This window comes from Neofelis nebulosa, chromosome 8 (assembly GCF_028018385.1).
Source record: "Neofelis nebulosa isolate mNeoNeb1 chromosome 8, mNeoNeb1.pri, whole genome shotgun sequence".
Classification (NCBI taxonomy): domain Eukaryota; kingdom Metazoa; phylum Chordata; class Mammalia; order Carnivora; family Felidae; genus Neofelis; species Neofelis nebulosa.
Genome location: NC_080789.1, coordinates 77,119,530 through 77,134,360, shown reverse-complemented (window position 1 = coordinate 77,134,360; position 14,831 = coordinate 77,119,530).

The window sequence follows — 14,831 nt, the reverse complement described above, 5'->3', positions numbered from 1 at the left end:
TGGGTATTATGTGGGAAATACTTCTTCCTGGAAGGACTTACTTCCAGGACTGTTGGGAGCAAAAAATGAGATGATGTGCATTCATTCTCACCAACCTACTTTGGCCATAGGAAAGGCTTACTAAGTATTGGCTACAATAATATACTGCTTATGCTTTTCCTGAAATAAATAACAGAACATACAAAGTTGTGTTATCCATCATTCCTTCTCATTCATCATCTTGCATGCCAAAGCTCTGAGAATAACATTGATGAATATGATAAGGACAGGTTATAGGTTATTAAGAGGACCACTTTGTGGCTTTTTGACTTTAGGAAAACTATTTAACTTCCCATTGCCTCTGTTTTCTTATTTGTGAAATAGGGACAGTAGCACTAATCTCCTAAGGCTATAGTAAAGTATAAATTCAGGTAAAGCTAATAGAACAGCATTTGTAAATCAGTCAGTATCCTATTACTATTAACTTTAAAAAGTGTTTTTCCATATATAATTTCATTTGAAAGTGAAAGTAGTTTTTCTAGGTGAGGCTTTTTAGTAGACCTTTTCCAAAACATATGCAAATAGACATTTTATTTGAACTGGTTTTGGCCTGGACATGTCAGTGTAATTTTGAGGGGTTGAACAGTCCTTTTGCCCAGGCACAGTGCTTCTCTATCTATTCGTTAGGCCTAAAAATCAATAACTGCAGGCACTCCTGAAGTAGTTTCAGTTTAAACAACATCAATCCTTTATACTTGAGAGTGGATGAATTTATTAAGACATTTCCTGAGAATTATGACATGTTATGCAGGGGAATTGGGTAAAGCAAAGTATCTTGAGTGCTTCAACAGAGAGACAAGGACACTAAAAAGGGGAAAAAAGATTAAATCAGGGAAGCTAAAAATGCTAGATGGCACATGTCACTTACTTAAGATATTTGCCTATGGCTGACTTCAAATGTCATCTCCTTTCTGATAGACATCCTAACTGCATTGACAGCGTCTCTGAGGATGTCTTGGCTCTCTCACTGTAGAGAGAATGGTTTCATTTGTATTTCAGACTATTGAGATAAAATATAATACAGGTGTCATACCATTGAAGGAAGTTATTAATTTTAAATAAATCAGAATCTCAAGTGTACTTAATTAATTTCTAATAAAATGTCATTGGAGAAAAACAATAATTCAAAAAAAATTAAGTAAAATGAAGGTGACTTAACTATGCCTGATGTACTTTTTTTTTTTTTTAATATATGAAATTTATTGTCAAATTGGTTTCCATACAACACCCAGTGCTCATCCCAAAAAGTGCCCTCCTCAATACCCATCACCCACCCTGCCCTCCCTCCCACCCCCCATCAACCCTCAGTTTGTTCTCAGTTTTTAACAGTCTCTTATGCTTTGGCTCTCTCCCACTCTAACCTCTTTTTTTTTTTTTTCTTCCCCTCCCCCATGGGTTTCTGTTAAGTTTCTCAGGATCCACATAAGAGTGAAACCATATGGTATCTGTCTTTCTCTGTATGGCTTATTTCACTGAGCATCACACTCTCCAGTTCCATCCACGTTGCTACAAAAGGCCGTATTTCATTCTTTCTCATTGCCACGTAGTACCCCATTGTGTATATAAACCACAATTTCTTTATCCATTCATCAGTTGATGGACATTTAGGCTCTTTCCATAATTTAGCTATTGTTGAGAGTGCTGCTATAAACATTGGGGTACAAGTGCCCCTATGCATCAGTACTCCTGTATCCCTTGGATAAATTCCTAGCAGTGCTATGCCTGATGTACTTTGGATGTATCAATTAAAATTCTTGTCCTTTCAACTCTAAGAATTGAGTGGGGAAAAAGAGAAAACTTCCAGTATCACTTTTATGTGCCTTGGGTCAAGAGCTCCAGGAGTTTTCACTGGATAAGTATGTAGTGCTTTGCTCAAGTACAGTGTATATTTAACAAATGGCTGTAACTGCCAGTCTATGTGGAGGGTCCTTATGGAAATTTGTTCTTGTTTTATTTTAGCTATTGTAGAAGAATCAAGAGAACCAGACATATTTTTTTCTAGCCTTGCATTTGCTAGACCTTTAGAAGATGATCTTTACTTAGATTTTGGTTGGAGAGAAGAACCACTCTAGAAAAAGAGAGAAAAGAGCAAGGGGGAGAAAGCATAAAGGTGTCTTGATATAAGGAGAAGGGTAAGTGTCTCCAGGACTGGGAAAGGACCAGAGATTTGAGAGGTTCTCATCTCAGATGTAGTGCTCAGTATCCTGATGAAAGAGGGACAGAGTTGCTTTGCTGTCTGGGGCTGGTAGAGAAGACCACTGGGAGGTACAGGAATACCAGACATCACAAAAGGCAGAGGGTGTGACCTAACAGTAGCATTAGTGGCAGGAAGAGTAACCACATTGACACCAAAGACCAAGACTCTGTCTTTGTTTTCATTCTAGGTATCATAAAAGCTCCCCAAATTCTGGGCTCCCCAAATATGACTGGGATTAGATTTTTCCACACTCTGTTAAATGGGTTTAAAGGCATATTTAGTTTGATTTGGAAAACAATGATTATTCTTTCACCTATGTGTTGTGGAACAGATTCTTACCCATGCTCCATGAGATTAATATCCATGTGTCTCTTTTTATCACTGTATTGACATTAAATGGCAGACTCTCAAGAAATATGAAGTATATTTATTGAGGATAAATTAGTGGAATAACTAAGTGGGAATATATTGAAATGTAAAAGACTCAGTTGAATTAAAAAACCTGATGCTGGGTGAAGCTTTGGTAAAGGAAGAGTCTCTCAACTTTGGTTCTATTGGAATTATTTATCCAGATAGTTCTTTCTTGTGCATGCAGGGGGTATCTTCCATGTTGGTAGTAGAATGTTAGCAACATCCTTGGCCATTGTCCAGATTGCAGAGAAATAATCAAACATCAGAATGGTAGAGCTGAATTTTGTTTATGAAGTTGGTCTTCCACAAGTGATTTCTTTGAAACTTATATGGGACTATCTGGGTTTTTTTTGTTTGTTTATTTGTTTTGTTTTTTGTTTTTTATTTTACCCATCACATAGCCTTGTAATTGAGTTTTATGTGTATGAAATTTATTTATATGAGCCAGCGATGTTTTAAAAACAGCACTAGACTCAGATTTTTGAGACAGAGGATTGAATTCAGGCTGTCACTTACTACTTTTGTGAAACTCTCAAATTTATTTCTAGGAAAATAATTATAAACACCTCAATAATTGTGAAAATTAAACTACATGAAAAATCCCTAATCATTCTTTATTTAAATTTTATGACTCAAATTTTTATCCTATACAACTATGAACAACTATCCCATGAACAACTCCTAAAGTATAGATTTATGGTTATATTTATTTCATTTTACATATTGATTTATGGTCCTGGTGACCTTTCAGGAGACATACACTCCTGATATACTGTGTCCCATATTCTTCTTCAATTTTGAAGTTCAGTAACTAAGTTGTTGTTGTTGTTGTTGTTGTTGTTGTTGTTGTTGTTGTTCTTCTTCTTCTTCTTCTTCTTCTTCTTCTTCTTCTTCTTCTTCTTCTTCTTCTTCTTCTTCTTCTTCTTCTTCTTCTCCTTCTCCTTCTCCTTCTCCTTCTCCTTCTCCTTCTCCTTCTCCTTCTCCTTCTCCTTCTCCTTCTCCTTCTCCTTCTCCTTCTCCTTCTCCTTCTCCTTCTCCTTCTCCTTCTCCTTCTCCTTCTCCTTCTCCTTCTCCTTCTCCTTCTCCTTCTCCTTCTCCTTCTTCTTCTTCTTCTTCTTCTTCTTCTTCTTCTTCTTCTTCTCCTTTTTGAGAGAGAGGGCACAAGTCAGCGAGGGGCAGAGAGAGAGGGAGAAACCGAGAATCCCACACAGGCTCTGCACTATTGGTGAAGCCTGAAGTGGGGCTCGAGCTCACCTGATGAGGGGCTTGAACTCATGCACTGTGAGATCATGACCTGAGCAGAAGTCGGATGCTTAACCGACTGAGCCACCCTGGTGCTCCTAAGTAAGTTATTCTTATGAGTTAAAATAAGAATCAGTAATATTCAAAACCTAATCTACAGCTTGCAAAGTATGTTCTGAGGAATAAGAGTAGTGTGTCACTACCATGGCACATCTAGAATGGACCTGTAGGTAAACACTTCTGAGGATAAAAAAAAATATTTTCAAGGAATAGTTCACCATACCAGTTCACACAAGCAAGTCTGGTCCATCAGAATTGTCTGAGAAACTTTAAAGTTCTATACCTGACCCTAAAGAGATTCTGATTTAATAGATCTTGGGTGAGACTCAGGATTGATCAATTGATTGATTATTTATTTATTTTCTATTGATGTAGAAAAAACCTCACAGGTGATTTTAATGCACACCATGTTTTTTCAGAAGTATTATGGAAGGAAATCTTGGATGCCTAGAAATATTCCTTTAAATTGTTTTAGGTATTTTTTAAATGGTTCAGTGATTCTTTAAAATAGTCAGTTGAATAAGAACTTAAATTTCTACATGGCAGTTTTATTTTTCTTATGTACCTGAAAAATAAACTATATTATTTGTCAGTATATAAATCCATAAATCTCAAAGCAGGAAGCTTGGTTCTGTGTTTCACATTAATGATTCTGCTTCACCTAAAATGCCTTTGATATAATTATAATCCCTCCATCAATAGGCAAAGGACTCTCTGTGGATTTTGGAGGCAGAATTTTCCATTCTCATTTTGGGCACATTTTGTTCATATTTATTATGATGTTCTGACCATCTGTCTGCAGCAGTGGAGAAACACTGGGTACTACCTGCACTTTCAGTAGACAATTTTTTCTCTTCCTCTGACAAATGTGAAGAGTCTGGCAGAAAGAGGCTGTAAACACTGTCATAACTCTACTCTGAATGTCTATTTTGGGTCATCCACTCATATATAGCTGAATGATTATGATAAAGTGAAAAGATCATAGACTTTGTATCTATATTTGAATTCAAGCTTGGTTGTCGCGTTCATTCACTCAACAAATATCTACTGAGTGTCTACTATGTGCCAGAGGCTGTTCTTAGGCATGGAGATAGAAAATCTGAGACTATGTCTTCAAGCCAACTCGTAGGCTCTAGGAAACACAAATAATTGATAACAGAAAGTGATGTTAGAAGAAATGGAAGCACAGGATGGAAAATCTGAAGAGGGAGTCATATATAGCATAAATTTGGTATTCTGGGTGGGCTTGATTCAGAGGGTGTTAGAAATGTTGGAGGGTCTTGCTGGTAGGTTTAATCTTAGTTTAGTTTTAAAGGAATTTTAAGCTAGTGAGAGACAGTGCAGGGTGGTTCAATCTAAAATGTGTGTGTGGTTTAATAGGAAATGCAAGCAGCTTACAGTAGCTGAAAGAAAGGATATGAAGAGAAAAAGGATAACTGTTGAGGCTGGAGAACTAGGTAAAAGGTAGGTTATCAAAGCCTGTGGACTTTATTCTGAAGGCAATGGGGAGTGATTGAGTGGCAGTGACACCATCAGATTTGTGTCTTAGATCCCCTTGAGGAGGGACATGATTATTAACATGCTGTGGAAGTAACTCAGACAGAGAAGTAGTGGTTATGTGATACTAGTGAGGAACCAGATTTTGGAGTTACTTAGGAAATTTCCTCGATTGGGCTTTTATCCTTAATCAAATGCATGTGTAAGAGAGAGGTAGTAATTAGTGATGACCTGTAGCTTGAATGGTGGTGTCCTTCACCGATTTAGGGAGCACAAGAAAAGGGGTATTTGGGGAAGTTTCGGGGGTGTGTTCTGGTCAACTGCTCTTTGAGAGACCCTTTTTTAAAGGTTTACCCTAAGCCACCAGGTGGTGTGAGATGAATTTTCCACCTTCTGTGTTGCTAGAAGCAGAAATGACATCATCTTACAATCACAAAAGCCATAGATGTATTAAGATTATTCAGATCAGATGTAATGCAGCAGAAATATAATATGTAGTAAGTTGCATCTAATGTAATGCTTGAAGACTCCTTTTCCTATGTCACTACTACCCACTTGTTCTGGGTCCACATGTGACCTTAAGACATTAGCCATTAGAAAGAGGCAAAGATTCTGTTTGGGCAGCACATAGATGCATCCTCTGAAAATACTACCAGTGATGTATATGAATTAGTTTTAAACTGTTTATGGAACTAAAGTCTGCCACATGTCCATTGATAGGTCTGAGCATGTGCAAGGGCCTGCCCATTTTCTAATGAACTGACAAGGGGATTGTGAAGTCAGTTGTGGGCTAGACATCAGAGGGCCTGTAAAGTTGACCCTTCGTAGGGTCCCAAGTGGGTGTGAGCCATTTGAGGGTAGATAAGTGGGAGAAAACTTTACATATATGAGGCCTTGCCTTTATCTTCATCAGTGGCCCTATCCTAACCTTGTTTCTGAGAACCAGATTGATTCTCAATTATAGGGGCCCATTTTTGAATGTAAGCACTATAAACATGTTGGTTTGGGGAGAGATCCAGAGGGTAATTGCAGATACAAGTCTTTAAGATGTCTATCTGGGATAGATATTTGGTGAGACTTTTCTGTATGTCTTCTGAACCTTAAATTGATTATTTTGGAGACCTTGAACTCATTTTTACTGTGTTTTAAATACTAGATATTTATCTACCCAGTGCAGTGTTATAATTCCTTAGATGACCTTTAAAAGGCAACTGAAGTTTTACCTTCAAATATACCAAAGCTAGAACTACTAATATTTGGATTTGTAATAAGATTTATAGATTTTTATGTTGTGTAGGCAATAAAGAAGTTATCATGTATTAACTGAAGTATACTGCAAGTTGAGAAACTTAATTATACAGAAGATTAAACCTTTTAAAACTCTTAATTACATTGAAGTGTTTGTAGAGTTTAAATACTACTTACTAAATTCTCCAAATGCCAGTACCATATTTTGTGCTGTATATAATCAAGCAAAAAAGATATAGCCTAATCTTCCAGAACTTCATAGTCTGATATCAAGTAACTAAAGGGAAGACAAAAATATAGAGATGTGTGTTCCAAATGAAAGAATATGAGGGGAATGTTAGATACAGCAACATAGTTGACCAAATTGTTATGTGTTTGGCCATTTGATAATAAATATTACTAATGTGACCATGTCAATTATCTGTGGAATCTCAATCTTTAAATAGACAGAATATGTATTATTACTTGTTTACTCTGATATGATGCCAAAATTTAAATAGATCTATTGCAAACAGTCATAACAAAAAAACAAAACAAGCAAAACTAAAACAAAGCAAAAATCCCAACATCATGTTTTTCCAGTTTCATTTTGTCTTCACCGTATTTTCATATCCTCATGGGTGAATGATAGCATAACCTTTTAGATTAAGTTACCTTGAACTTAATTAGCTGACAACTGGCAAACCACTTTCAAAAAGAAGAGTTCACATTGCTTGAGAGTTCCCAGTAGGAGATACCTCCTCTCGACCCAGGGCTGTATATAGAAACCTTTAATGTTTAATTATGTCCTGGCAGCTTTGCTGGCAAAGTGAAGATTATCATCTACCTTTCAATATAGGCCTAATAATAGGAGATATGTAGTGTAGTTCATACAGGTAAGGGCTTATCATTATGATTCCTTCAGATCCTTTAGAGTTGTGCAAAGAAAGACCTTACTTCCAATTCCTTTCTGTTTGCATAGATGTTCATTCTTGTTTGTGAACAATAGATAAAAGAGTGAGAAATCTGCTAATTATACTTAAATTTTTTTTTCATGTTTGTTTTGAGAGAGTGCGCATGCACAAGTGGGGCAGGGGCAGAGGGAGAGAGAGAATCCCAGGCAGGATGCCGGCTGACAGCGCAGAGCCCAATGTGGGGCTAGATCTCATGAACCATAAAATCATGACCTGAGCTGGACATTTAACTGATTGAGCCACCCAAATGCCCCTGTTTAATTATACTGTTTAAAGTGGCTAAATCTATGGTGAATATGGGACTTTTGGCCAGGCAGAAGCATTTGGAGGTCTTCTGTGCCAGAAGATTTTATGACATCCTTTGGATTCTCTTTGGCTTGATGACACTTACTGGCAGTAGGCAGAGATAAGGGATGGAAGAGATGCTGAGCTGAGTACCACCTTCTCTGGGTAAATAATGTTATTTGCTGGTGATATTTTTCTTGAGGAAAATAATGTGACTAAACCATTTGCTTATTTATTCTGAGTTTTAGCCTACTTTTAGGAAAAAGTAAGAAGCTACCATGAATCTACCTTTTTTTACTTTCCAGTTATAAGCGTTCAGCTAATATTATTGAGATTCACTAATGCCAGGAAGTGGTTTAGGTACCAGTAACATAGCATTAAACAACATAGACAAATCTGTGTCCTTACAAAGATTAGTTTCCTCAACATAGGCTCTTTGACACTGTAGGTTGTTTTGGTCACTTACTCATTTCTTTCCTTCCTTTCTTATTTTGTGAATGTTTTTGAGATTTGGGGAGGAAATGGGCACATGGATCTCACCCCATATTTCTTCCCTACCCTCAGGAGGCTGCTGCCTAAAGAAAACACATTTCATGCTGCATTTTTAAGGGGGAGAGGCCCACGTATGAAGTAATGAGGTTGTTCAATGCTGCCTGTAGTGGCAAATGTCTAATTCTGGGCTTTGGTACTAAAAAAAACCCATTTCTGTTACATGTCTAAGCCATGTTCTATGACCAGAACTTTATTAATGATGTTGATATGTTGATCTTTATCTTTTAAAACATTTGAGGGGGAATCTTATTTCTCAAATGACTTAGAACTTGGGCAGGGAAAATGGATGCTATCCATAGGCCCCCTTGAAACACCAACTGCTCATGAATATGTCAGGAATATTGAGAGAGAGATAAAACCTGAATTTTGGTGAGCAAAATAACTTTGACTAGGTCATTTCTAGTTTGATGCTGCTTTTTCAAATTGGGTTTGTGATCTCTGCCATGATCCATGTTATTCATTTTAACTGTTATGACCTACACAGGCAGTTTCATTTTTTAAAAATTTTTATTGAAGTATAGTTGACATATATTAGTTTCATGTGTACATCATAGTGATTCAACAATTATATATATTATAAAATATTCATCACAATAAGTATAGTTCTCCTTTGTCATCAAGAAAAGTTATTATATTAGTGTCTATATACTGATGCTGTATTTTTCATCCCCATGACTTATTTTATAACTGGAAGTTTGTACCTGTTAATCCCCTTTCCCTATTTTTCCCATCACCCCAGCCTTTCTTCTTTGGCAACAACCACTTCATTCACTATGTATATGAGACTATTCTGGTTTTTGTTTGTTTGTTTATTTTGCTTTTTAGATTCCACCTATCAGTGAAATCATATGGTATTTATCTTTTCTGACCTATTTCATTTAGCATAATGCCTTCTTTGGTACATCCATGTTGTTGCACAGGGCAAGATCTCATTCTTTTTATGGCTGGGTAATATTCCATTGTACATTTATGCTACATTTTCTTTATCTAGAGATTTATCAATAGACATGTGGGTTGTTTCCAGATCTTGGCTTTTGAAAATAATGCTGCAATAAATATAGGGGTACATAAATCTTTTCAAATTAGTATTTTTATTTTCTAAGGGTAAGTACCCAGAAGTGGAATTACTGGGTTGTATGGTCTATTTTTAATTTTTTGATGAACCTCCATACTGTTTTCCATGGTGGCTGCATCAATTTACATTCCCACTAATAGTGCACAAGGATTCCTTTTTCTTCATTTCCTTGCCAACATTTGCTATTTTTTTTTTTTTTGATAATAGCTCTCCTGACTGGTATGAAGTCAGGTTTTGATTTACTTTTCCATGATGAACATCTTTTCATATGTCTGTTGGCCATCTGTATGTCTTCTTTGGAGAAATGCCTATTCAAGTCCTCTGTTCATTTTTTAAATCACATTATTGTTACTATTATTAGGTGTTGAGTTATAGTATTCTTTATATATTTTGCATATTAATATCTTATTGGACATATCATTTGTAAATATCTTCCCCCATTTAGTGGGTTGCCTTTTTGTTTTTTTGATGGTTTCCTTTACTGTGCCAAAGCTTTTTATTTTAGTGTAGTCCCAATAGTTTATTTTTGCTTTTGTTTCCCTTGCCTGAGGAGATATATTCAGAAAAATATTGCTAAGGCTGATGTCCAAGACAGTATTGCTTATGTTTTTTTTAGGAGTTTTATGGTTTCAGGTCTTACATTTACATCTGTAATCCATTTTGAGTTTATTTTTGTGTTTGGTGTAAGAAAGTGGTCCAGTTTCATTCTTTCCATGTAGCTATCCAGTTTTCCCAGCATCATTTGCTTAAGAGACTGTCTTTTCCCCATTGTATATTTTTGCCTCCTTTGTTGTCTGGGCAGGCAACTTCAGAATTAAGCAGTAGCCATACTAGATTTTTACCCTGACAAGTTACTGTAGCTTAAGATGTTTTTTCCCTAAGCAAGGAGCACATTTTAGCTGAGAAAAGGCTGTTATAGACGTGGAGCAGTATTCATGAGACCTTGGGTAAATGGCGCATGAGTCTCACCCAATCTTTCAGTGGTAGTTTAGTGGGGAAAACACAAAATACTCTAAGAGCCTTAATTGTGATGGGACTTATATTTGAAATTACTGTAAGGTGTGGTGATGCTGGTGCTGTTTTGATCTTAGTAGAAGTCATCAGTGGAAGGATATCAAAAACTTGTGTCATGAATGTTACATGGTTACCAGTGATGGAAATAAAGGCATTGATTACCCACAGCACTCTAAATTCAGAAAGGTAAAAATATGAAAAAAATAGATCTTAGAATTGATAACATATATGGGTACATTGAAGATTATTGGAAGTACTAAAAAGAAAGAGGTGTTCAATTGGACCTCCCCAACGACTTGCAGGACAGCATAGGGATGATTCACTAAGAAAGTTACTACCTCTGATATCATACTGTCAAAGCAGAAAGTTACTGCCACCATGACGATTGCCTTTCATACTGAAGAAACTGGAAAATGGACACTGCAGTTCCGACTAAGGAAACCTCACATTTCCAAACTCATTTTTGCAAGAAACACCAGCTAAGAGCCACAGAAGGATGACCTCTTCCTTATGTTTATTTTCCCAGTCTCACAAAGAGTTCTTATAATTGGTGGAAACTTAATTTGTGTCAAGAATCCTAGCTTAAGGAGTTGGGTGAATTTAGATTGTAGGTTTCTAACTTCTCCAATAAGCAGAAATATAAAATGGAGATTGGGTAGTGAATCCTCAATACTAAGTACCTTAAGCAAAAAGTAAACGTCTGAGGGTGTGCTGAACAAGTAGGTGCTAGTGTGCATGTTGTTACAATTTCAGCTTGAGCTATCCAAGTGCAGGCACAGGGGTGCCAAGAATGCCTCCGTAGATGCAGGAGAGTGCTATAGGCTTTTTAATAAGTGAGTGCAACAGGGAGGGAGTAGATTATAGGGAAAAGATTACCTTCTGGGTGATATTATCCATCTCGGGAGAATGGAAGCACACAAGATTTTGTGAGCAGTGGGTTCTTTTCACAGACCCAGAGGTTATTGATTTCACATTTCTCACTATGCAATATCTTTTTTTTTTAATTTTTTTAAATTTTTAATTTTTTTAATTTTATTTTTTATTTTTTAAAAATTTACATCCAAATTAGTTAGCATATAGTGCAACAATGATTTCAGGAGTAGATTCCTTAGTGCTTCTTACCCATTTAGCCCATCCCCCCTCCCACAACCCCTCCCATAACCCTCAGTTTGTTCTCCATATTTATGAGTCTCTTCTGTTTTGTCCCCTCCCTGTTTTTATATTATTTTTGTTTTCCTTCCCTTATGTTCATCTGTTTTGTCTCTTAAAGTCCTCATATGAGTGAAGTCATATGATTTTTGTCTTTCTCTGAATGACTCATTTCACTTAGCATAATACCCTCCAGTTCCATCCATGTAGTTGCAAATGGCAAGATTTCATTCTTTTTGATTGCCGAGTAATACTCCATTGTATATATATATCACCTCTTCTTTATCCATTCATCCATCGATGGACATCTGGGCTCTTTCCATACTTTGGCTATTGTTGACAGTGCTGCTATAAACATGGGGATGCATGTGTCCCTTCAAAACAGCACACCTGCATCCCGTGGCTAAATGCCTAGTAGTGCAATTGCTGGGTCGTAGGGTAGTTCTATTTTTAGTTTCTTGAGGAACCTCCATACTGTTTCCCAGAGTGGCTGCACCAGCTTGCATTCCCTCACTATGCAATATCTTAAAGACAACTTGGATGAATATTATAGGAAAACAAAGGCCAACTAGAATTGAAATAGAAAATAAAAGGAAGGCAGGCATTGAATTCCAGGAAGTGGTGTTGGCCTTTCATATTTTAGAGAGGATCAATTTTGAAAGTATGTTAAATTATTAGAAACTCATTTGAACCTCATTTGCTACGGAAGAGCAGAGCAAAATGAAAGACTGGAAGAAACTCCTACATCCACAGAAAAAGATGGAACAGAATGTAAAGCTCTTCAAAATTGGAAATGCTGCCAAGTACAGAAACCAATGTGTCTTGAAAAACACATGGGGGAGATATCTTCAGTAGGCCTCAAGAGCATACACTTTATAAGCATCAACAGCAGCTTTAGTTTCACAGTCCCCTGGGGGTGATTCCCAGCTGAAAGAATGGTAGGGATGAGGGACAAACCTTTCCCAGAAGGCTTAAGCAATTCCAAAGCAAGCACTAATGACAGAAACTACTGTGGCATAGAGTAGAAAGTGTCTGTACCCAAGGTGGCATTGTTGGCTTTAACAGTGTTAGGTATTGAACTAGGTACCTAAAATAAGACTAGGCAAATCAGAATGGCATCATTGTAAACTTCTAAACTTTTTCAGAATGCAGACAAGTTACAGATGTTACTGTCAGAAAGTATACACAGGTGGATTCCTCCTCAGACATGATTAAACACACATTAACTATTTTGATAGAAAACTTTTCTAAATCTGTATAAGTTTATAGCTTAAAAGCCCCAGATATCTGGAAGACTGGACTGGCTGTCAACCTATCAGGACACAACTAATAATCTTTTCTAACAAATACCATTTTTATTTTTTTAATATGTAGATGTTATGTTTATATTTTTTTAATTTTATATTTTAATATATAGATTTTATTTTTATTTTTAAATAGACTTTATTTTTATAGCAATTTCAGGGTCAGCCCCATTTCCTCTATACTCCTTGACACCCACCCAGGCATAGCCCCTCCTTATTAACATTCACAACCAAAGTGGTATATTTGTTACAACTGATGAATCTTCACTGGCACATCTTCATCACCTAAAGTCCATCATTGACATTAGGGTTCATGCTTGGCTTTGTTCCTTCTATGGGTTTGGACAAATGTATAATGACATATATCCATGATTATAGTATCACACAGAGTAGTTTCAGCCCTAAAAATCTTCTGTGTTCTACCCATTTATCCCTTCCTCCTCCCAAGCTCCTAGAAACCACTGATCTTTTCATTGCCTCCATAATTGTGCCTTTTCCAGAATGTCATATAATTGCAATCATATAGTATGCAGCCTTTTCAGATTGACTTATTTCAGTTAGCAAAATGTATTTAAAGTTCCTCATGTCTTTTCACGGCTTGATAGTTCCTTTTTAAAAAGTGCTGAATAGGGGGCATTTGGGTGGCTCAGTGGTTTAGGCATCTGACTTCAGTTTGGGTGATGATCTCACGGCTTTTAAGTTTGAGCCCCGCACAGGGCTCTGTGCTGACAGTTCAGAGCCTGGAACCTGCTTTGGATTCTGTGTCTCCCTCTCTCTCTGCCCCTCTCCTGCTTGTGCTCTGTCTCTGTCTCTGTCTCTATCTCTGTCTCTCTCTCTCAAAAATAAAAAAAAAGTGCTGAATAATATTCTTTTGTCTGGATATAGTTTATCCATTTACCTACTGAAGGACATCTTAGTTGCTTCCAAGTTTTGCTATAGACCTTGGTATGCAGGTTTTTGGATGGACATAAGTTTTTAACTCACTTGGGTAAATACCAAAGAGCCTGATTGCTGGATCATATGGTAAGAGTATGTTTAATTTTCTAAGAAACTGCTAAGCTATCTTACAAGGTGGCTGTACCATTTCTCATTCCCACCAGCAGTGAATGAGAGTTCCTGTTGCTCCACAGCCTTGCCAGCATTTGATGTGGTCAGTGTTTCAGATATTTGCCATTCTGATAGGTATGCAGTGGTATCTCATTGTTGGTTTAATGTGTAATTCCCAAATGACATGATGTTTACCATCCTTTTATGTGCTTATTTTTCTATCTGTATATCTCCTTTAGTAAGGTGTCTGATCACATTTTTTGCCCATTTTTAAATTAGACTGTTTGCTTTCTTATTGTCGAGTTTTGAAATTTGTGTATTTGGGATAATAGTTCTTTATCATATGTTTTTAGCAAATATTTTCTCTCAGTCTGTGGCTTGTCTTCTCATTTTCTTGACAATGACTTTCACAGAGCAGAAGTTTTTAATTTTAACAACGTCCCTAAAAATCTAAACTAAAAATCCAACTTATCAATTGTATCTTTCATGGATCATGGATTGATGGATCATTTTTTAGTTCTAGTTTCTTTCAAGATTTTTTTCTTTATCTTTGGTTTTCTTCAGTTTTAATATGAAATTCCTCAGTGTAGAATTTTTGATATTTATCTTGCTCAATGTTCTCTGAATTTTCTGGATCTGTGGTTTGTTGTCTGTCAATAATTTTGGAAAAATTCTCATTGTTACTTCAAGTATTTCTTCTGCTTTATTTCTCTTTCTGGTATTCCAATCACACCTATGATATTCCTTTTGAAATTGCC